Consider the following 23,926-nt stretch of genomic DNA (forward strand, 5'->3'; position numbering starts at 1 on the left):
GCGTGGAGATGTGAGCATAGGCTTTGGTTTAGAACGGCATTTTCCCTCCAGCGCTTGGCATTTTACCCACAACACCTGCGCGCACCACAACTCTCCCCATGAGTGCCCTGCTGTCTGCGCATCTACTGGGTACGGCTTTCTGTGCGGACTATACCTCCACTATTTTCTGCCACATTCAGTTGACTAATAGAACTTCAAGTGATAACATGATGCTGAGCAAAAAGGATGAGTCGCTAACAATTAACGAAAAGGTTAAGGTGATCGAGGCCATGAGAGGGACAAACTTTGTGCGCGAAATAATGTTGCGCTTGAAATGCGGTGAAACACAGATTTATGAGACATAAGATACGCTATGAGTGGAAGAAAGGGAATCGGTAAATGAAAAGAAAGGCGACGAAATTAAGGAGATCGTGTGCAAATGGTTCGCAAGTGTGCGAGCAAAACACTTACATCTGTCTGGACGCATGTTTCAAACGGAGGATCTGGATGTCGCTAAGGAACTTGTAAATACAGAGTTTAAGAGATCCACAGGACGGATTGAAAGCTAGGCACAACGACGTGTGGAATGAAATATGCACAAAAGCTAAGGATGTGCACGGAAGTGTAGCACGAGAATGGAAGACAATAGTTGACAACCTAGTGAGTTTTGTATAGTCCGGAAACTTGTCCAAGTTGGAAAACTATTTTACAGCGTGTGTAAGCGGAGAAGGAAAAGAAATTCCCGAATTTTTCTCGGATTCTCTTGTTAAGAATACATTTTTTCCTGGGTATCACATTTCTTCTGCATTTAACTGATAGTAAAATTTCCCTTCCAACATGTTCTGAGCATACGACATGTGACGTAGCCAACCAATAGTAACACTGTTAAGAAGGGCGAACACACAATTAGGAAAAGTTAATGGTTCGAGAAAAGCTGAGCTTTCATATATAATGCTGATCTCCTGCGCGTGTGTCACACTTTCAAGACGCATCACGAAAATATGCGAGTAAAATTTTAAATAATGACGTAAATGTCTGGTCTTCTGGGCTCGAAATTCTTCTAAATGTCTGGCCTTCAAAACGTTAAGCTTTAAATGAAAGTCAAACGCTCTGTGATTTAAGACATTCAAAGGTTATTCTCGTACCAATCATAATTCATCTTGCTTAAAATGAAATTTACTTCGAATGTAAGCAATATTTTCCCGTGACCAGTTAGAAATGATTTCAGCAATTGTCAGAGAATAGCAAAAAACAGGCATTACTGCCAGTTCATAAATACGATGACGTAGGAAGCCCGAATATTCGTATGTATATAACATTAAGAGACCTTACGTTACATTATAAACGAAACAGGACGTCAGATGATACTCGCAGAACATCGGAATTTCGTAAATCATTCTAAAATGCATAATTCGGCTTAAAGTGCACATTCGTACGTCCGGATTCACAAAGATGTGAGACTCAACCTGATACTAAGCTTTCCATTGTGGTTTTCGGGAGGCAAATTTTCCTCGAGTACCAGTACTGTATTATCTCAAGGTTTTTTCTTTTTTAATTTCATTATGGAATAATGCCATATGTACCGGAAGATGAAAACGTGCATTTGAAATTCAGCAAACAGTTCAATCTAGCCAATGGTGTGGATTGAAACACTTCGTTTCAAATAAATTAACTGCCTCTGTGTAACAGACTAATAAAAGGCAAATTTCTTTAGCAAATCGGCAAAAATAACTTCATTGTTCTGCAAGGCAATTAATGCTTGACTGCCAAAAACGTGGAAATAAAGTAAAATCAGAAAACTGAAACCAATAACATGTTTTAGCCTTCCGTTATTATGTTAATGTATTTTAATTCACTTGACAGCTCTCGGACACAGAATTCTATTTTGTTTTCATTTGACGTGAGAGCTGTAGACGAAGAGGAAATCACTAATAGTAAACACAGGTCACGTGGTAAACTACTCCCCACTACAACTCTCACTCCTCGGCGTATGTGCGAATGGGCAGCTTGGGCGCGCCAGCAAAAAATTTCCGGGTAGCGTCTGGCTGCTTGTTGCTACTGCTGATACAGCTAACTGCGGCACTTCAGGTACCAGAAGCGGGAGCAGATATACTGCCCATACGCGACTCAACTGCACATGCGCATGAGCCCGCTGACAGCTGTTACAACGATCGTAACGTGAACAGTTGCGACGTCACACTCATCGGAAGCAGTTCGTTGTTATGAAGAATTGCTTTCACTTCGTCCTAAAGCCTTTCGCACGTTTTGCTGTTGGCAAACGCTTGTGTGTGCACTGGGTTTCATTGTTGTAAATGGCGCATTTCCTTTGTAACTTAGGTTTCATTTTGTTTCTCTCGTTTAAGTTTTATTTTGATTTTTTTGTCTCTTTTATGTTTTATGGCTGCAGTATTGTTATGCGGTGGCGGGATACAGTGAAATTCTTTGTCAGAGTATCAGTTGTTGCCAGTCAAAAATAAAAATAAATAACTGAATACCAGAACAATGAAAAAATTCCCGGAATTCTAAAAAAATTCCGGGTTTTTTCCAGTTTTCTCACGGATGAAAGAATTCCTGCGTTTTTCCCGCATTTCCTGGCTATTCCGCGGCGAATACATCCTACTTTAGTATCATTCGATTTCGTTTTGAGCGAGTTTTACTGTACAACACTAATGCATCTTCATACGTTGCAAACAGTAGAGTCAATTATTTGCGTCTTTTAAGCCTCGGTTAATTCAACGTCTGCAAACGGGTGAATTGCGTACGGAAGTAACGTACGGCTGCATTTCCTGCTAGTAACGCTGGTCAAACGTTTTCGTTTTTCACTGTTAGCTGGTACATTCCTACACAGCACTGATTCGTTTCGATAGTTTTAACGTACGCCGTTGCGAATTCAAACAGGGCCGTAGACTGTAAAAATTGCCACCGTGTCCCCTTTGTATTTACAGGTTCCTGTTGCGCTTTTCCCGCCCCTGGTACCGCTTACTGAATTCCCTTTAACAACTTTTAATTTCCATCAATAGGGACATTAGTGCGCTGGTCCCTATTCAACAGCCCAGTGAACTAATGACGTATTTGTTCCGGAACGCTGTCGTTTTGTTTTATTTTATTTTTTTTACATTCGATTCGGTGTAGTATTCCGCTCTCTTTACGGTCGACGAGCAACGAAATTTTCAGTTACCGTTAGCGCCATCCTCTTGTTGGTCGTATTTAATAGTGATAGTCTGTCGGAACTTTCACTGAGACACATTTTTTAGAAAAAGAGCTCAAAATATGCGTAACGTTGTCGAACAGATTTCGATCTCGGTGCTGAATGATATGCAGAGTCTATGGGCCTAAACGTTTCTTTCTATCAGCTATGAAGAATCTAGTTAGTGAATAGACTAAACTGTAGACTAAAATATGAGACGTTGTTTGTTGTGTAGCACTTCGGTATCTCTGCGTACTAGTGAAATTATAACTACTTTCTTACAAGGCGCACGTAATCTGCCGTGAATCTTTATTCCAGAGCCTTTTGACGACTGTCCACGTCACGTTTTCTTAAATTTTATCCATTGCTGCCAGTGTATCTATCATGACTATATTATCTTCGTAAAATGTAAAACAACCATCTCCAGTCACAATAGTGACGTTACTTTAATGCACGATGCATTTCGAGCCATGGAGACTCATCTTCAGATGCTTTGACGTAATACATCAGATTTCTTTCCAAACTCAGTTTAATTTTGATTCTGGTAAGATTAGGTCGGTACATTACAAAGAGTCATATTGTGAATATATGCTTACAAAACAGAGACAAACAGAAAAATAACTTAATGTTTTCAGTAGTGGATACATGGTTTTCAAATACACTTTTAGCGGACATGTTTGTGTACATATATACATATTGCATTATACAGCACTTTTGTAGATGCTAGTCAAAAAATCGGCATCTTTAGTTATGAAATTCTTTGACTTGTTTTTAAAAATGTGCTGTGTAATGGAATATGTATTTTTCTACATAAACATGCTTAGCCATACTGTACTTCAGAACCATGTATCCACAAGTGGAAACAGTACTTAGTTCTGTAAACTTATATTCACAATCTGCCACTTTGTAATATACCAATGTAATCTTACCAGGACCAGAGTTAACCTAATTTTGGAAAGAAAATTGATGTAGAGTTCCAAAGTTCGTGAAGATGAGCCACCACGGCTCGAAATACAACGTGCATTAAGATGAAATCACGATTGTGACTGAAGGCTGCAATTCATTGTTTTAATGAATGCTGCATTATATCAATCTGATAAGGATTCATAACATTACTTTTCGACATACTCGCCAAGTCTCTGCCACGGCCGGCCGCTGTGGCCGAGCAGTTCTAGGGGCTTCAGTTCGGACCCTCGCTGCTGCTACAGTCGCAGGCTCGAATCCTGCCTCGAGCGTGGATGTGTGTGATGTCTTTAGGTTAGTTAGGTTTAAGGAGTTCTAAGTCTAGGGGACTGATGACCTCAGATGTTAAGTCAGTTGGTTGTTTTTGGGGAAGGAGACCAGACAGCGAGGTCATCGGTCTCATCGGATTAGGGAAGAACGGGGAAGGAAGTCGGCCGTGGCCTCTGAAAGGAACCATCCCGGCATTTGCCTGGAGCGATTTAGGGAAATCACGGAAAACCTAAATCAGGATGGCCGGACGCGGGATTGAACCGTCGTCCTCCCGAATGCGAGTCCAGTGTCTAACCACTGCGCCACCTCGCTCGGTCAGATGTTAAGTCCCATAGTGCTCAGACCCATTTGAACCATCTCTGCCGTGCGGCGTAGCCGTGCGGTCAGGGGCGCCTTGTCACGGTTCGTGCGGCTCCCCGCCGTCGGAAGTTCGAGTCCTCCCTCGGGCACGTGCGTGTGTGTTGTCCTTAGCATAAGTTAGTTAAGGGAGATTAATTCGTATGTAAGCCTAGGCACCGATGACCTCAGCAGTTTGGTCCCCTAGAACCTTACCACAAATTGCCAAAAAAATTACCAAGTTTCTGTAAACAACGTTTGGAACACTCTACCAATCTTCAAATCCGGTCCTCCGCTCCTTCGTCACGTAGCCATTCGAGAACCACTATTTTAAGGTCCTCATCCTTGGAAAATCTCGCCCCCCCCCCTTCCAGAACTTCTTTCAGAGCTTGCCGAATAGATGGAAATCGTGTGGCGCAAGATCAGGAATTCGCTGTCAGCTTTACCCACATATTTGCGGTGTATGTGTGTGCAATTTAGACAATTTGCCCACAAGAATCGTTTTATCTTGCGTGTTTCAGCTTTCGAGTACAGTTCCAGTCCCCGTGCTATTTGAATCGCACAAACTGACGCGCGTGTTATCCTCACCGCAACAGCGTCGTCGGCAGGAAACATGGAACGTGGACTCTTTTGTGACAACACGCCGCTCCACTTTCGCAATGGACTTAGCGTTGAAAGACATGTATTCCTTACTTTAGGAAACCTCTACGTCGTACAACCTGCTCGATCGTTTATCCTCATTAGCAGTGTTGTCAATAGGAATTTGAAACAGCATTTGCGAACAAAAATGATATACCGCTTTGTAGTGTATCCTACTGTGACAACGTTGATGCATTCTCTTCGTTTCGCCATTAAAATAGGAGTGTAGTGTTTAATGTTCTGTCGACTACGAGGTCATCAGAGACGGAACGAAAACTACGACGGGAGAAGAATCTGAAGGAAGTTGGTCGTGCTCTTTCATAGGAACCATCCAGTAATCTATTTGAAACGACTAAGGGTAATCGGAGGAAACCTGTCTAGATGGATGAAGGGGGTTTGAACTTCCATTCTCTCGATTACGACTCCAATTGTCTTATGGCTGCCCCACGTCTAACCTTTGCTTTAAGTGTTCTTTGTCTGTTTCTTGTACATAAGATAGTACGATGCCCGACCACGATTTTGTTGAACTTGGCCTCCTGGGGCCGTTATCGGACATATGCGATGACTTCACAGTAACCAAATGCTGTGGTGACTAAGCCAACCGCATCGCATTGTCAACGATTGCATGACAGTTGTGCATCTACTATAGAGTGGTTCATCTTGTTCCTATGTAATATCACAATAAACACTCACGATAAGCCCACCGAAGCAGTCTCTCTGCCAGGTGCAATAATATACCATTATCTCATTTTATGCATGTGTGCGTTACATAAAATCACCATCGAACTCCGTCGTCAGATGGTTTACCAGGTGCGGATAGAAATGATTCACTAACAAACAGTATATGCAGCTAGTGATTTACCCATAAGCAAAACTGTGTTAGTAATCAGCGAACTGTTTAGTCGGAGAGGGTGCATAATTGAACAAATAACTATGTAACGAATCACTGGAGGGAAAAAGATATTTTAAAAGTGCATTTACGCATGAGAAAACTCATGCTGTACCATTGATTACGCTCATAAATGAGTGCCATAATAAATAGTACGGTCGTTTCCAAAGTTAATTCAGATTACTCTAAACGCATAAGGCATTAGTCCTGGCGGTAATTCTGTTATACTTCGAACTGAATACGGAGTGGTACTGTCACTTTCTGTACTTCGTGCAGTGAGAGGGGGCGCTGACAGCTTGACAGCTGATGGCGCTAATGCTACGATCCATCTACGAAGTGCAAAATGCACCTGACGTAACAATAGTCGTCTATAGGGTTGCAATGAGACTAAGGCATTGTCACAGGAACGTGTGCAAAGTATGTTACGTGACTAGTTGTGACAGACGCGCACCGCTGCCGCTACATACTCACTTTACCTGTCAGGTCTCTTATTTCTCTGTATACATTACAGCTAGCCATGACAGAGCTAGTGGCACGGCCGCTATCCAAAATGAATGTTAAAGAATAGCTTTCGCATACAATGTTTTTTTTTCAGCAACTGACTCCTTTAGCAGTGCTGACTTTTGTATTTCGAACAGACTGCGAGAAAAGGAATAAGTACTTCTGTATATTCATATCAGTGTACACGTCTAAAATTAGGAAATTTTGAGACAGTAATTTAGTGCACACCACATCGATTATGCATTCTACGTCCGCACTTGCCTGTGTATACACCTGATGGTTAGAGTCTCCTGACCATAAGGAACCTGCTACATCTACATCTACGCACATATTCCGCAATCATCCATAAGCTGAACGGCGGAGGGTACTTTGTTCGTCGTTTCCTTTCCTGTTCCACTCACAAACAGAGCGAGGGAAAACGTCTATCTATACTCCTCTGCCGGCCGGTGTGGCCGTGCGGATTTAGGCGCTTCAGTCTGGAAACGCGTGACCGCTACGGTCGCAGGTTCGAATCCTGCCTCGGGCATGGATGTGTGTGATGTCCTTAGGTTAGTTAGGTTTAAGTAGTTCTAAGTTCTAGGGGGCTGATGACCACAGATGTTAAGTCCCGTAGTGCTCAGAGCCATTTGAACCATATACTCCTCTGTACGAGGCCCCATTTCTCTTACCTTCGTGGTCCTTGTGTGGAATATGCATTGGTGGCAGCGTTTCGTGAAAAGAACGTAATTTTCTCTCTCAATTGGTTTGATGTCTTCATTTTATCCTACCTTCCTGGGACCCCAAACAGTCAATCAGCACTTGAGAACGTGTCGCACTACAGACGAGATGGCGCCAGAAGCTGTGTGATAACTCGCAGCACTGTAGCCAACATCCAATTGCGAAGCGCTAACGACTGCAGTAGAAAAAACAGCCGCGCGGGGTAGCCACGCGGTCTCAGGCGCCTTGACACGGTTCGCGCGGCTCCCCTCGTCGGAGGTTCGAGTCCCCTCTTGGGAATGGGTGTGGGTATTGGTCTTAGAGTTATTTTTAGTTAGATTAAGTAGTGTGTAAGCCTAGGGACCGATGACCTCAGCAGTTTGGTCCCATAGGAACTTACCACAAATTTCCAATTTTCCAAATTTCCGAAGACAATAGTCGTCTGCAGAGCTGTGACAACTCAGAGGCGTTGCCATATGGACATTTACAAAATCGCGTAACGTTTTTGGGTCTGGTAGGCACGCGAAGCTGCTGCTACCGGCTGACTGCAAATATCAGGGATCAACTTGCGCCGACTCAACTGCAGTGTTCCACAAGCGGTCTCCTTTATAGATGAGGTACACTTTCCTAAAATTCTCGCAATAAACCGAAGTAATATCGCTCCGCAACTATAGGCATAGATAATTAATCGACGTGACTTGTATCGTGCAGCACACTACCAGTACTGTAGTCGAACATTACAGGATTGTTTTTCCTGCTCGGCTGCATAAACGTACATTTTTCTACTTTTAGAGCAAGCTGCTGTTCATCACACCAATTTAGAATTTTAATATAAATTGTCTTGTATCCATCTATAGTCTCTCAACGGCCACACCTTCCCGTACACCCCCAGCGTCATGAGCAAACAGCCTGTTCATGTACGTAAAGAATAAGAGACGTACTATCAAACTTCCCTGGGGCATTCCTAATGGTACTTTCGTCTCTGATGAACATTCGCTGTCGAATTGCGTCCTGTTGCTTAAGAAGTCTTCGAGCCACTCACATATCAGGTGAGACTGTCTCTATTAGATTTGTCTCATATTATTTAACTTGTATTTCGTGTTTAACGCTCAATCATTTGTAATTTAGTTTTGTACTTCCTTTTTGTCCCCATTCACTGGTACAGAACTGTATTAAAGTATCAGTTTTCCAGTAAGTACCTAATCCTATTTCTATTACCTCCATGTTATGGTTCCAAATTTCCTTTCTCTCTTTACTCTCTGTATAAATGAGTGAGTGAGTGTGTTGTTGTCTCTCTTTATCCTCTGTATGAATGAGTGAGTGAGTGTGTTTGTTGAATTAGTTTTTTTTATGGTAACAGTACAGTATCTGTCTGTCTCCTGTCGTAGTGACAGTGTAACCAATCTAGCTTTCTCATTCAAGGAAAAGATATTTCTATCCTTTCATTCGACAGTAGTTAAGTTGCTGGCAACGGGACCCCTCCGGTCTCTTCCGGCTTGTGGATATTCGTTACAGGGAAAGCGTGCACTCGGCACTCTGCACTCGGGACTGAACCTCTTGTGTGAGAAGATTGTTGTCGTAAGAGCGACCTGACACTGGTGAGTGTCTCAATGTGTGATTGCGTGCAGCTATTCTAACTGATGTACGGGTTTGATTTGCTAGTTCAGTTTCAAGTTTGGTAGCCGAACTTATATTTTTCAGAGTTTACTCAGGAATATATTTTCTCTATTTGGTAAGTTTTTCCGGTCCTTACATTGGGTAATCAGAACACATGGTGTAGAGATTCGTTACTCCAGCACAGGTTTAAAATTCAACTGCCTTACTTTTCTTTTAATTGGAAAGTATGAGTAAACTTTTCTCGTGTTTACACTTCTTATTCCTTCTGCTATCATTTCGTTTCAGTTTTAAGATTATGCAAGCTTTGTTCACACCACGTGGTGGTAGTTTCACTGTGTGCAATTTCAGTACCATCTTGAATAAGTTTTATTGTTAATTCCATGTGATATTTCATTGCTTTTCCTGTCTATACGGTTTACATTTGTGTTCTTATGTTCATGGCATTTGCGAGTATTCCAGGCCATTCTACCTTAGTTTCATGTGAATGATGATGGAGATAAATTTCTATGCCGGAAAGTGTTTCATAGCATTCGTATTTACAATAATTCAATTATAGACACATGGGTGAAACCCTGAGCCTTTGACTTATTGCGATGGGCAAATTCCTGTACGTCTGTGTGAACTCCTCCTATGGGTGTTAAGATTTTCTTTCTATTTATCACCGCAGTATGTATCAGCACTCAGTATAATAATGGTATAAGTGAGTAAAATAATTACATAACAGGCAACGCCGGCCGTTGTGGCCGAGCGGTTCTAAGCGCTTCAGTCTGGAACCGCGCGACCGCTACGGTTGCAGGTTCGAATCCTGCCTCGGGCTTGGATGTTTGCAATGTCGTTAGGTTAGTTAGGTTTAAGTAGTTCTAAGTTCTAGGGGACTGATGACATCAGATGTTAAGTCCCATAGCGCTCAGGGCTATTTGAACCATGTTTTAACAGGCAACGACAAAGCGTAATTTAAATTTACTTTATGAATTTTTCATGTGATGTCTTATTTCAATAAACTATGTTAAACTGTGTTAACCCCCATAGCCCCATTTTTGTAAGGTTATTTTCAATACCACCAGCCTGGCGAATCTGAAGCTTGCCCTGATTTAATTGATTAAAAATGTGCACTTAAATCAGTCCGATATGCTCATTCCATCTGTTAATTTGTATCTAATTATTAATGTTAAAATGTTAATAACGCTACCAGTTCAGTGATTAATTCAGTTCTTATATTGAATTTCCTCAATTTTAATTACATTTAGGAGGCAATCCAGAGAAAATTTGTGGCACAGGGAACTTCCGGTACACTGCAGAGTTCCACACTGGCTAAATTTCCTCGATTTCTGTTTGCATACCACTTTCCATTTCACTATTCATGCTTTAATATTCCTTGACTGAGAACCAAATCCTTGTGCTTGTATCTCTTCCTTTTATCCGACCTGGCTGCGATCCCAAACAATCTAGCTGTACTGAAGAATGGATCACACTATAGTCCAGATGGAGTAAGAAATCCAACTTGCAGAATTGTTAACAGCATTCAGTGGCGAAGCGCTAAAGGCAGCAGGCGAAAACAACAGCCGTCTATAGCGGGGCACAGTGTCTAATGCTCTCTGGAAATCTGAGAATATGGCCCCGGCCTGCTGCTCTTCCGTCATGGTTCTCAGAATAACAGGTGAGAAAAAGGAAATCTAAGTTACGCACGATCGATGCTTTCTAAATCCATGCTGATCTGTGGACAGAAGCTTTTCCTTCTCAAGGAAATTTATCACACCCGAACTGAGAATACTTACAAGAATTCTGCTACAAAACGATGTTAAAGGTGTGGTGTGGAATTTTCTGGGTCTATTCTTTTACCATCCTTATATAAAGAAGTCAAATGCACAGTTTCCAGTTGTTTAGGACTTTGCACTGGCGAGAGATTTGCTATAAATACAAACTAAGTAAGAAGCCAATGTCGCAGAGAACATTCTGTAGATCCAAACTGGCATTACACCCTGACCTGGCGACCATTTCTTTTACACTCTTTCACTTGCTTCTCTGATTCAGGGATGCCAATTACTACGTCCTCCATACTGGAATCTGTGTGACGGTCTACCAATAGCATGTTTGTACGGTCCATCTCCATGAATGATTTCTTAAACGTGAAATTTAAAATTTCGGCTTACCTTTAGCTGTCTTCTATTGGAGCACGAGACTGATCAACGAGTAATTGGACAGAAGCCTTCGACCTGCTTACCGACTTTCCGTAAGACCAGAATTTTCTCTGGTTGTCGGCAAGCTAAAGGATGTCGGTGGAAGTTTCTTACAGTGGGGGTAAGTTTCCGACCCCACGTTCTGTGATGATAAATGGACGTTCTACATCATGACGCGTCCTCGGGGTTTCACTGCCTTTCAGCCAGTTTCCATAGACTCTCACGAAAGTAGTTCGCGAACAGTCTACTAGATTCGCTGTTACCGAGGTGCTCGTTTCCTTACCATAACAGTCTGCGCTTTGTCAAAGTCGTTTATGTAAGTAATTTCGAATTTTGCGGCCCGTGTCACCACTAGAATCACTTCCCGAGTTGCCTCTCTTCCAAAAATGTACTTTCCTTACGGCATCAGATATTTGGTACGCCACCAGTTCGCATTCGTTAACGCGGTGGTAAATTCTCATAATGCCTTGGATCAGCAGTGAATTACTGAAACTAGTGAAATGAAATAAAATTTAATAGTAATTGCTTACACAGTGACTTTGGCTGTTGAAATCTTCTCGGGTTATCAGTCGAGTGTTTCCGTCATTAGGAACAACGTCTATCCAGTTTCGTACCTCATCATCTGCAGACAAAAAATGACGTGTAGAAAACTTATTTATCAGGAAAAGAAATTTCGAAGAAACTGTTCTGCCGAGAGCCCTCTCAACTAACTTTATAGATGATGGTTGTGAAAATTTAAAGCATTTCTGTAGGAGCTGAAGTTTTGTGCTAGACATTTCCCTAGGTGGGAGTCGTCATGATACTTTCGGGCGTGGTGGAGCACCATCCTAGTGTAACTAAAAGTAAATAAGCGAGTATGAATGGCAGCCAGAATGGATGAGTGTAGCATGTTTGGATACGATTGAGCAGTTGCTATAACTTCAAAGCACACGGATGTTCTATAACGACATTAATTCAAGCTAAATGAACTTGTTTTCCACAGTAAACAGAGTGTCTATACAATACTAAGCGCAGTTATGGTTCTTTAATGTGTCTCATTCGGCAGACTGTTTTTACTTAGATACCTTTTGTCGTTTTTCATAATTGTTGCAAAATAACATTTGCATCTGCGTTTACAAATAAACAACAGTCATTTGACTGGTTCGATGCGGCGCGCCAGGAATTCCTTTCCTGTCTAACATCTTCATCTCAGAGTAGTATTTGCATCCAACATCCGTAATTACACTACTGGCCACTGGAATTGCTACACCAAAAAGAAGTGCAGATGATAAACGGGTATTAATTGGACAAATATATTATACTAGAACTGACAAGTGATAACATTTTCACGCGAATTGAGTGCATAGATCCTGAGAAATCAGTACCCAGAACAACCATCTGTGGCCGTAATTAAGGCCTTGATACGCCTGGGCATTAAGTCAAACAGAGCTTGGATGGCGTGTACAGGTACAGCTGCCCATGCAGCTTCAACACGATACCACAGTTCATCTAGACTAGTGACTGGTGTATTGAGACGAGCAAGTTGCTCGGCCATCATTGACCAGACGTTTTCAGTTGGTGGGACATCTGGAGAATGTGCTGGCCGGGACAGCAGTCGAACATTTTCTGTATCCAGAAAGGCCAGTACAGGACCCGCAACATGCGGCCGTGCATTATCCTGCTGAAATGTAGGGTTTCGCTGGGATCGAATGAAGGTTAGAGCCACAGGGTCATAACACATGTGAAATGTAACGTCCACTGTTCAAAGTGCCGTCAATGCGAACAAGAGGTGACCGAGACGTGTAACCAGTGGCACCCCATACCATCACGTCGGGTGATACGCCAGTATGGCGATGACGAATACACGCTTCCAATGTGCGTTCACCATGATGTCGCCAAACACGGATGCGACCATCATGATTCTGTAAACAGAACCTGGATTCATCCGAAGAAATAACGTTTTTCCATTCATGCACCCAGGTTCGTCTTTGAGTACACCATCGCAGGCGCTCTTGTCTGTGATGTAGCGTCAAGGGTAACCGCAGCCATCATCTCCAAGCTGATAGTCTATGCTGCTGCAAACCCCGTCGAACTGATCGTGCAGATGGTTGTTGTCTTGCAAACGTCCGCATCTGTTGACTCAGAGATCGAGACGTGGCTGCACGATCCGTTACAGCCATGCGGATAAGATGCCTGTCATCTCGACTAGTAGTGATACGAGGCCGTTGGGATCCAGCACGGCGTTCCGTATTACCCTCCTGAACCCACCGATTCCATATTCTGCTAACAGTCGTTGGATCTCGACCAACGCGAGCAGCAATGAAGCGATACGATAAACCGCAATCACGATAAGCAACAATCCGACCTTTATCAAAGTCGGAAACGTGGTACCCACTTCTCCTGCTTAAACGGGGCATCACAACAACGTTTCACCAGGCAACGCCGGTCAACTGCTGTTTGTGTATGAGACATCGGTTGGAAACTTTCTTCATGTCAGCATGTTGTAGGTATCGCCACCGGCGCCAACCTTGTGTGAATGCTCTGAAAAGCTAATCATTTGCATATCACAGCATCTTCTTCCTGTCGATTAAATTTCGCGTCTGTAGCACGTCGTCTTCGTGGTGTAGCAATTTTAATGGCCAGTAGTGTATTTGGTCGATGTATTCCTGTCTGTCTTCCTGTACAATTTCTACCCTCTACAGCTCTCTAGTGCTACATAACGCATTCCCCTATGACTTAACACATGTCCTGCAAATTCAGTCCCTTCAACTTGTCACGTTCTCCACATACTTCATTCCACACCGATTGTGCACAGAATGTCTTCAGTTTTTGTGGCATTAGTTCAGCTAATTCTCGACGTGTTTCTATAGCACCACAGCTAAAACACTTCGATTATATTTTTGTCGGTTTCTCCACAGTCCATGGTTCACTATCAGGCAGCGTTGTACTCCAGACACACATTCTCAGAAGTTTCTTCCTCAAGTTAAGGGCTATGTTTGATACCAGTAGACTTCTCTTCGATAAGAATGCCCTCTTTGCCTGTGCTAGTTTGCTTTTTATATCCTCATTGCTTTGTCCGTCATGCGTAATTTTGCTACCAGAATAGCAGAATTTCTTGACTTCATATACTTCGTGGTCCCCAATTTCGGTATTAAGTTTACAATGATACAATTTCTATTACTTTACATTACTTTTATCTCTCTTTGGTTATCTGTCAATCCTTATTCTGTGGTCGTCATATTATTCATTCCATTTAACAGGTCCCGTATTTCCTCCTGACCGTCAATGATGATAGCAGTATCATCACCGAATATTATCATGTAATCTCTTTTATAGAATTTAATCCGAATTCTGAACTTTTATTTAATTTTAACCATTGTTTAGTCATTGTACAGACTGAACAATGGGACAGAAATGCTGCATTCAAGTCTTACATCCTTTTAAACCCGAGCACTTCGTTATGGGTTCTCCATTCTTATTGTTCTTTCTTTGTGCTTGTACATATTACCCATCTTTCCTTATAGTGTACACTTCTGTTTTGAGAATTTCGAAAATCTTCCACCATTTTACATTGTCGAACGCCACTTACAGGTCGATGAATTCTACAGAGTGAGCTCAATTTTTCTTTCGTCTTGCTTTCATTGTCAGGTACAACATCAAAACTGCCGGTCTGGTGCCTTTACCTTTATTACAGAAGCAGTAGTCGTCACGTAAAAGATCCTAAATTGTGTTACTTCATGTAAAATTGCAGAATGTACACTATAAGCCCATGTGTCTCAAACATTAGATCGTTCGCTGTTTTCCCGACACCAACCTCACCCTAGACTTTCGGTATCAACTTCAAACTATTGCAACGCGTGTAAATGTGTTATATCATATCAAAAGCGTATCAGATGTCCCGTAAGAGCATCTGATAGCGTTGTAAAAAAATGAAGTCCTGATGCTAAGTACGTGGACCACATAGTAAATTGCACTTTTATTCTAAGCATTTATCCCGTTCTAGCAGGGTCCGCTTGTTGACACATCTGCCTCCATTAGGTTCTGTTAAGGGCATCTTCATAGGTGGCACTGATGGATTCCTTATCATTATTGATGCATTCCATCCGTCGTGTACTGGGTCTACCACGAGGTCGTCGGCCATTTATGACACGTGGATAGCTGTGCTTGCCACGGAGTCTGCTTTACTGCGCGTTACGTGTCCGTACCATTTTAACCTGCTTTCTCGTGGTTTGTCTGAGACGGGTGTAACTCCAAGTCGCCGTCGACGTTTATTGCATGGTCAAATCGGTAAGCCCAAGGGACCTGCGGTTCATACGCTTTTCTGTCAGGTGGAGAGCCTTCTCATGCTTCGTTGTCGCTGGCCAACAGTCCGACACATAAAGTGCAAAATTATGAACGGCTATAGAGGCACCATTGCTCAGTGATTCTGCAGGGGTCTTCAAACGACTTGCTGATTCCATGCCACGTCGAACTGCTGCATTACACGCCGGACAAGCGGAGATATGACATGATTTTAGGAGGTATCATATTACTTTCGTCATCTCGGTGTAGAATGAAAATATACTTTTTTGGGGAAGCACCTGTTGAAACAAAAATATGGATAAAACGGCAAGTCTGATGGATTGCAAGCACCTTTGTCACAAGGATCTTCACGACCTTTCCTTTTCCTTTTTTCTTTTTTTTTTTTTTTTGTACGTCTGGAGGAAGCTTTTAGTACCGATCGGCTTTCGGCTGAAACACTGTCAATGTAAATAGCTGTAGTATAAAGACTTTAAACCATAAAACTGCAAGCTCCAGAGAGTAGTAGTAAAAGAAGTATAGCAAGAACAAGAAGAAAAAGTAAGACAACAGTAATAGTAACGAATAGCTAACCGAGAAGAGGATAGATTGAAATAGCAGAAAAAACTGATCACTCTGAAGAATGATGATACGCCCCCCACCTCCCCCACACAGACACTGTATCGGGATAAGGCATACGTCACAACCATTTCACAAAACAAATTAAAGAATAAAACTACATTTTTTTAGAATCTAATAATGAAATATACTTTTCTTTAAAAATGTCTTGCGGCAATCGAAAAATAGGATCACCTTGTCACATAGTAGGTTCTTCAATGATCGTAGCATTACAGATGCACTATTTCATCGACAATTTTTATGATATGTTTCGTTTAACATGAAACACAAATATACAAAGAACGGGGCAAAGAATAAATGTTAAAACTAGATGCTTACACGTAGCTCGTAAATAACGTCTTCACTCAACCTGAAAATAAGTTACTTGATAATAACTGCCCTCAAACTCAGTGATCCGAAAACCCCTTCTCACAAGCGTCGTTCAAGATTACTAAGAAGTTTTTTATAGGAATCTGCAGTCCTACAAATTTCGTTGGTAAAGAGCAGTTCCTTGCAAGAGAAGTTGTTGGTATCGGCCGTACTTGAGGCTACAGCAATACAGCAGTTTCTTCTAGAACAGCCACTCCACAAGCGAAGGCGCTGAAGAACGTTAGACGAGCAGGAGGGGGCACTTTACTTCGTTGTTTTAGTTCCGCTTCCATATTTCATGGCCCACGCGTCGGCAAAGTGGCGAGTTGGCGAGGAGTGGTCTCTCCAAAGAGGGCACCAAGCAGAGCCTTTCCGGTCGGCAACGTATACGGACGATGGACACCGTTCTCGCCGATGCGGAAGCGCCTTTGAGAAAATTAACCTCCGAAATTTGTTGCTTGTCCTCTCACTAGACGACCGCAACAAGTAGCAAGAAGTTATTAAAAAATAAACAGGACCACCAGAAACTCTGCACAGTCATTTCAGTCAAAAGAGAGACGACGTGGTAGATATAGCAATCCGGGAAGCTGTTGAGGTTTCTCTTTTATTTAGGTTTTCTTTTTTGAGCGTTTTCATCGCTAGGAAAATGAGTACGGAAAAAAGAGAACTTCAGCGATTACATTCGTCTTACAGATCATCATCACCACCAAATTTGACGCGAGAATGACGTTTCTCACTATGACATCCTTGTGTATAACATTTTCTATATACTTTTAACGCCAATTCTCGATCTTTCGACTGAATCCACCACCATCTTTTTCAGGAACGACGGCAAGCCGTGGATGTTGCTGTTGTTATCATTCATGTAGCCCATAGACGGCTTGTGGTTGGTCGGTATACTTCATCATTAGGTAATGCTGCCAGAGATTGTGTTCCTGTGTGCACTGATCGTGTCAGCAAGCCCTCAGCACGCCTTTGTTGTGAAATGTAACAACTTTTTCCGAATTAAAACGTGCATTTGCTGGGACGAACTTGAATACTGGTCTAGTGATGTGAAGGGTACAGGAGACAACGAAAGAAAACCGAAATAGAAATGTTTGTTTACTTCACGATTTCTTCTAAGTAATCAAGTTCCTCTTAAATGAACTTAGTTCCCTAGTTTTATACGTGGGTTCCACATCAAAAGACGGAGGGTAATAATTATCTGATGAAGAATGTGGGGTTCGTTTCCTAAAAGTATTAGTGAAAGCGCAGCAAGTTATCGATTCAGTTGCATGAAACTTACGAAAATGCAGAGCGACATTATTTAATCATTCGCTAAGTTTTTCACTTTTTGTTCTTGTTTAATATTTCCAGCCCACATTCTGCGTCTGCCATTTATACTTATTTTTTTTGTATTTGTTTTATTTTTGTTTGGCACAGTTTCATCTACCTTTCTTTGTGTCGTGTCTTTCCTTCAGCTATCTTGTACGGGAATGATTGTAATCTCCAACATAAAAAAACTAAACTCCTCCCGAACTGGCCATGAAGACCAAAAGGTACCGACCCGCCACCGTGTCATCCTCAGCCCATAGGCGTCATTGGATGCGGGTATGGAGGGGCATGTGGTCATCACATCGCTCTCCCGGCCATACGTCAGTTCTCGAAACCGGAGCCGCTACTTCTCAATCAAGTAGCTCCTGAGTTTGCCTCACAAGGGCTGAGTGCAAACCGCTTGCCAACAGCGTTCGGCCGATCGGATGGTCACCTATCCAAGTTCTAGCCCAGCCCGACAGCGCTTAACTTCGGTGATCTGACGCGAATAGGTGTTACCACTGTGGCAAGCCCGTTGGCCACAATGTCCAACATAACTTGAAACTATATGATTCCAGAGACCTTCTCAAACCTCCGCATCTATGATGTACGTATGCAGACTCGATCAACGAATGAAAATTTGTACCAAGTCCAGATATCTTGCTCACTAGACACATGCGCTAACCACTACACCACTCTTGCACGGTGGCTCTGCACAACTGCACCGACTACTCTAGCACCGCTCCATCCTCAGTCGAAATTCTTGTTCATGACTCAGCCCAATTGGCATTCTCCTGCAACGCTGATCAAGTTTAGAGGAAATACGGAGTAGACTGAGACACGAATGGGAACTTCAACTATGGAGGGAGGCGTGCTAGGGTAGCCTGCGCAGTCATACAAAGCCGCTGTGCCAGGGTGGCGTAGTGGTTAGCACGTGTGCCTAGTGAGCAGGAGATCTTGGTTCTAATCCAGGCCTTGCTACAAACTTTCATTCGTCTCTTCAGTCTGCATGTATATAATACATCTAGAACTTGCCACATTATTTTGACGCTTGTATCTAACGGGGATACCGAGTGCTTACGAACGTTTTTTGCATGTATGAAGTCATTATAAATGCAGCGTTTTATGGGTTATTTGTCATCATTTACTGATTTTCTGTGTCACCCCTCAGCGCCAAGAGCTCTCTTCCACGTAGTAGGAAGATCACTGACGCTGTCATGGTTAAAGTTCTCACTGCTTCTTCACTAACAGAATCCCATTATTTACAGGTATCGGAAAACATTCTTGTTTCATCAAACATTAATCTGTGCTTGTTTATGCAGCAGCTGAGTCCCCCAGTATTCGATTTTTAACGTGCTTTTGGTATTTTCAAAGCTCTTCGTTAAGGAGAGACTGACCGATGTAGTTGTCTCGGCGTTCACGAAGAAGCCTTAACGTTCCTGGCAAGACTTAAGACCCGCCGTCACAGCTTTACTTTCGACAGAACCTCTCTCTTTCTGTCCCTCCTTTTGTCAAGAATTTTGAAGACAGCAAACTCCCAATCGTAGAGCGAAAGGTTAATTTTAGGAACTTCTGGGAGAAGCTAGCTTTTTCTCGGGTGATGTTGGGCAGGGAGAGTAGTGTAGTTAGTAGAGATTCAGTAAAAGCAGAGTGGGACTTTCCGAAAATAATCGCCAGCGTGGAAGCAGGCATTCATAGTGTGGATACGGTTACACCTGAAGAAATTCGTATAGAAGCTGTAAGAGTATTGTCTCGCACAGAGCCTCCAAAACGTTATTGAACTGTGGGTGAGAGGAATGCCCTAAACAGCCTGAATGAGGACGATAGTGTTATTATTCTCCCCGCTGACAAGGAAATGCAGCGGTTGTTTTGAATGTGATCTACCATGATAGTAAGATTAACGACTTATTAGATCCGGATACATATAGGAAACTGTGTAAAGAGCCCAGAGACAAAGTCCATGGAACTGTTACGCGTTTCATAAGGAAGTACTCTATCGAACAGATTGTTCAAAAAAATGGTTCAAATGGCTCTGAGCACTATGGAACTTAATATATGAGGTCATTAGTCCCCTAGAACATAGAACTACTTAAACCTAAATAACCTATAGACATCACACACATCCATGCCCGAGGCAGGATTCGAACCTGCGACCGTAGCGGTCGCGCGGTTCCACACTGTAGCGCCTAGAACCGCTCGGCCACTCTGGCCGGCAGATTGTTCAGAAAAGTCTGTTCAATACTATTGCGCTACCACCAAGACTTCATTGATTGCCGAAGGTGCAAAAAAGAACATGTTCGTCTAAGGCCTATATTATGTGCTACTGGTTCGCCCACTTATTAGATTGCCAAGTTATGGACAACATTATTACGGCTGTATGCGGGCCTATCGGAATACTATACGAGGTGTGGCTAGAAGAAAACCGGACTAGTACTGGTGAAACAATAAAACGAATGCAATAAGGCTGAAAGTCGCGTGGCCTGTCACGTGACTCTCGCTCCGCCTACTGCTCGAGTTTCATCTGCCTCCTGCACTCAGTCTGCCCGTGGCGTCTGTTTTAAGTAGTTGACGTTTTGTCTGTGCGTCGGAAAATGTTGAGTGTACAGAAAGAACAGCGTGTTAACATCAAATTTTGTTTCAAACTAGGAAAATCTGCAAGTGAAACGTTTGTAATGTTACAACAAGTGTACGGCGATGATTGTTTATCGCGAACACAAGTGTTTGAGTGGTTTAAACGATTTAAAGATGGCCGCGAAGACACCAGTGATGACACTCGCACTGGCAGACCATTGTCAGCAAAAACTGATGCAAACATTGAAAAAATCGGTAAACTTGTTCGACAAGATCGCCGTTTAACAATCAGAGCAGTGTCTGAGTTAACAGGAGTTGACAAGGAAAATGTTAGGCAGATTCTTCATGAAAGATTCAACATGAACAAAGTGTGTTCAAAAATGGTTCCAAAGTGTCTCACAATTGAACAGAATGAACGCCGAAGAATGATTTGTTCTGACATCCTGGAAAACATTGAAAGTGATCCCACCTTCTTACAAAATGTTATTACTTACGATGAATCGTGGTTTTTTACTTACGATCCCGAAACTAAACGCCAATCGATGCATTGGAAAACTCCTGGTTCTCCACGACAAAAAAAAGCACGAATGTCAAAATCGAAATTCAAGGCAATGATGATTGTTTTTTTTGACATCAAAGGGATTGTGCACATTGATTGGGTACCAGAGGGACAAACAGTGAATCAGCATTACTACATTAGCATCCTGGCTACCCTACGTGAGCGAGTACGGAGAAAACGGAACGATTTGTGGAGAAAAAAGTCATGGATCCTTCACCAAGACAATGCCCCAGCTCACAGTGCGTTGTCAGTGAAGACGTTTTTGGCAAAACACAACATTCCCATCTTAGATCATCCACCCTACTCACCTGATTTGGCCCCCTGTGACTTTTTTCTTTTCCCTAAAGTCAAGTCAGCTTTGAAAGGAACTAGATTTGAGACTGTTGAAGCAGTAAAAGAAAAAGCGACGGAAGTAATGTATGGACTTACCGAAAATGATCTGCAGCATTGCTATGAACAGTGGAAAATTCGTATGGAGCGGTGTAGAGACCGAGGAGGAGAGTACATTGAAGGAGATAACATGAAATTATAAATAATTGTAAATAAATGTTTTTTCCAGCATCAGTCCGGTTTTTTTCTAGCCGCACCTCGTATATCAAGAATTCGGCACATTTTATCAGTAAATTGAATGGCGTAGTGGCACAGCCCGAGGACACATTAATTAAGGTTCATGTGGTATCGTTATTCGCTATGGTTCCGCTCAATGAAGTGTTGCAACAGCTGTGTGTGGTCCTGCCCGCTCGTACAGGGTGCCTAAAGGATGCGACTTTCTCGGAATGCTATAGAACAATTCAAGCAAATCACATTAATAGTTTTTTACAGAAGATAAACAATACTTAACTTTGTATTACGAGGAAGTGTTGCAAGCGATGGGCGACAGGCAAACAGTCAGTGTCTTTCTCTATATAATATGTCCATACTACCAACGGATATGGATCACTAATAACTGCTATCGTAGTGCTCCTCTAGTGCCGGTCTAGTACTGTGCGGCCGAGGCTGGCAGGAGCGCGCTTACATTCTCTTCGGGCAGGGGCCGCTCCTGTCGTGTGCGATTCTTGTCAGCAGGCTTACTGGCTGACGTCGTTTCACGGCCTTTTCTGCTCTTGTGTTCTTCATCTCCATGCCGGTGCTTGTCCATACGCCGGAACAAGCTCAATCGGATTTTTCCTCCCGATGCTGCAGAAATGTTTAATTATTACCCCATAAGCACGTATTTCAAATGGAGCGATGAGTTCTATGAAGAAACCGATTGTGTCGGTACGGGAAGCCCATGAAGCCCAGTTACACCGAACTTCCTTACGAAGAATTACAAGGGCAGCCAATGGAAACTGTGAGCATGAAGTCGAATACTTGGTTCCGGTAAGTGGATGATAAATTTGATTTGTTGCGGCATGGCGCAGAGGGGCTGGATCGTTTTCACAAACATCTAAACGTAATCAATCCGAATATTCATTTTACCATGAACGAGGAGGCAGGCGGAAGATTAAATTTTCTTCACGTGCTAGTTTCCTAGAAAGAAGATGGTACCTCGGACCACACGGTTTACTGAAAACCGATGCACACAGATCGTTACCTATGCCGGGATTCGAAGCACCGCCCACAACAAAAGCAAAGTACCATAAAAACGTTGGCCGACAGAGCAAGGAAAATTTGTGTGCCAGAGCTGCTTGAAACAGAATTAAACAGCTCACCATTGAATTGTTCATGAACATTCTTTCGCTGAGTTGAAAAGAGACTTAAGACCAACGTTCTGGTGAAATCTAAAGTTTTCCAGCCTTTCACTTAAGTCGTTACTGGCCGCATAGGAAACATTTTGAAGACGCGAAACATCGCGGTATTCTACAAATCCATCAGGAAGGTACAAGATACCTAGAATCGGGGAAGGATGCTCGCCAACAGCTGAAAAAAAACAGGAATTTATAGCATTCCGTGTAATTGTGGCGATTTTCACGTGGGTAGTACAAAAAGAGCGGTAGAGATACGGCTAGAAGAACACAAGGACAATAGCAGAAGAGGAGAAATTGACAAATCAGCAGTTACGGAACATGCTTAGCAGCCAGAAGACCACAAGCGATACCATGAAAAACTGTACAGGGAGGTCAATGAGATTGTAAAACAGCCCAGGAATTTCAGTATGAAAGAGGAGGGCGTGAAAGTGAACGACATTTGGATTCCGGTGCTGAAGAAGATGTGTACTAGTCTTCCACCACAGAATGATAACAAAAGCGGACGACGGCAGTCGCCAATGGTTAATTGGCTGGTTCAAATGGCTCTGAGCACTATGGGATTTAACTTCTGAGGTCATCAGTCCCCTAGAAATTAGAACTAATTAAACCTAACTAACTTAAGGACATCACACACATCCATGCCCGAGGCAGGATTCGAACCTGCGACCGTAGCGGTCGCGCGGTTCCAGACTGTAGCGCCTAGAACCGCTCGGTCACCACCGCCGGCAATGGTTAATTGCACATTCAAAACATGTGACGTCAAACCACTGCGCGGAAGCACGCGGAAGCGAAATTTTGCTGTAGTCAATAGTGAATCGACCATTCTCCGCAGTTGGGGACCAAACATTGGGTTTTAATGTAAAATCGATTCGACCACAGCGTAATAGCCAGGAACAGGTTATTAATTGTGGCGGTCAGGGCAGCAGTATGACTTCGAACGTGAACTAGTTATTAGATGTCACCTCACTAACAAATACATCACGTCCATTTCAATCCTTCTAAAGCTGCGAATTCGACTGTTGGGGTTGTGAGGGTGAAGTGGTAACGTGAAGGAATAACCATAGCTAAAGCAGGTCGAGGAGGACCCTGACGCACAGTGACCGTACAGTATTGCCAAAGGTGGTTGCAGAAATTAGGATCAAATCAGTGGAAGGAATCGTTCGTGAGTTCCAAAGTGCTAAGAGCTGTCCAGCTAACACAGTGACTGAGCGGCGTAGGGAATTAAAAAGTCTGGGTTACAGTGGTCGAGCAGGTCCTCATATGCCACATATTTCTGTA

At 42.8% G+C, this 23,926-nt stretch overlaps 1 protein-coding gene across 2 annotated transcripts in view; it reads right to left on the reverse strand.

Moving 5' to 3' along the window:
* Positions 1 to 23,926, reverse strand: part of LOC124612766 (beta-3 adrenergic receptor-like) — a 310,137-nt gene that overhangs the window by 135,789 nt on the left and 150,422 nt on the right. The gene's annotated exons all lie outside the window — the stretch shown is intronic.

The sequence above is a fragment of the Schistocerca americana genome, chromosome 4 (genome assembly GCF_021461395.2).
Source record: "Schistocerca americana isolate TAMUIC-IGC-003095 chromosome 4, iqSchAmer2.1, whole genome shotgun sequence".
Taxonomy (NCBI): Eukaryota; Metazoa; Arthropoda; class Insecta; order Orthoptera; family Acrididae; genus Schistocerca; species Schistocerca americana.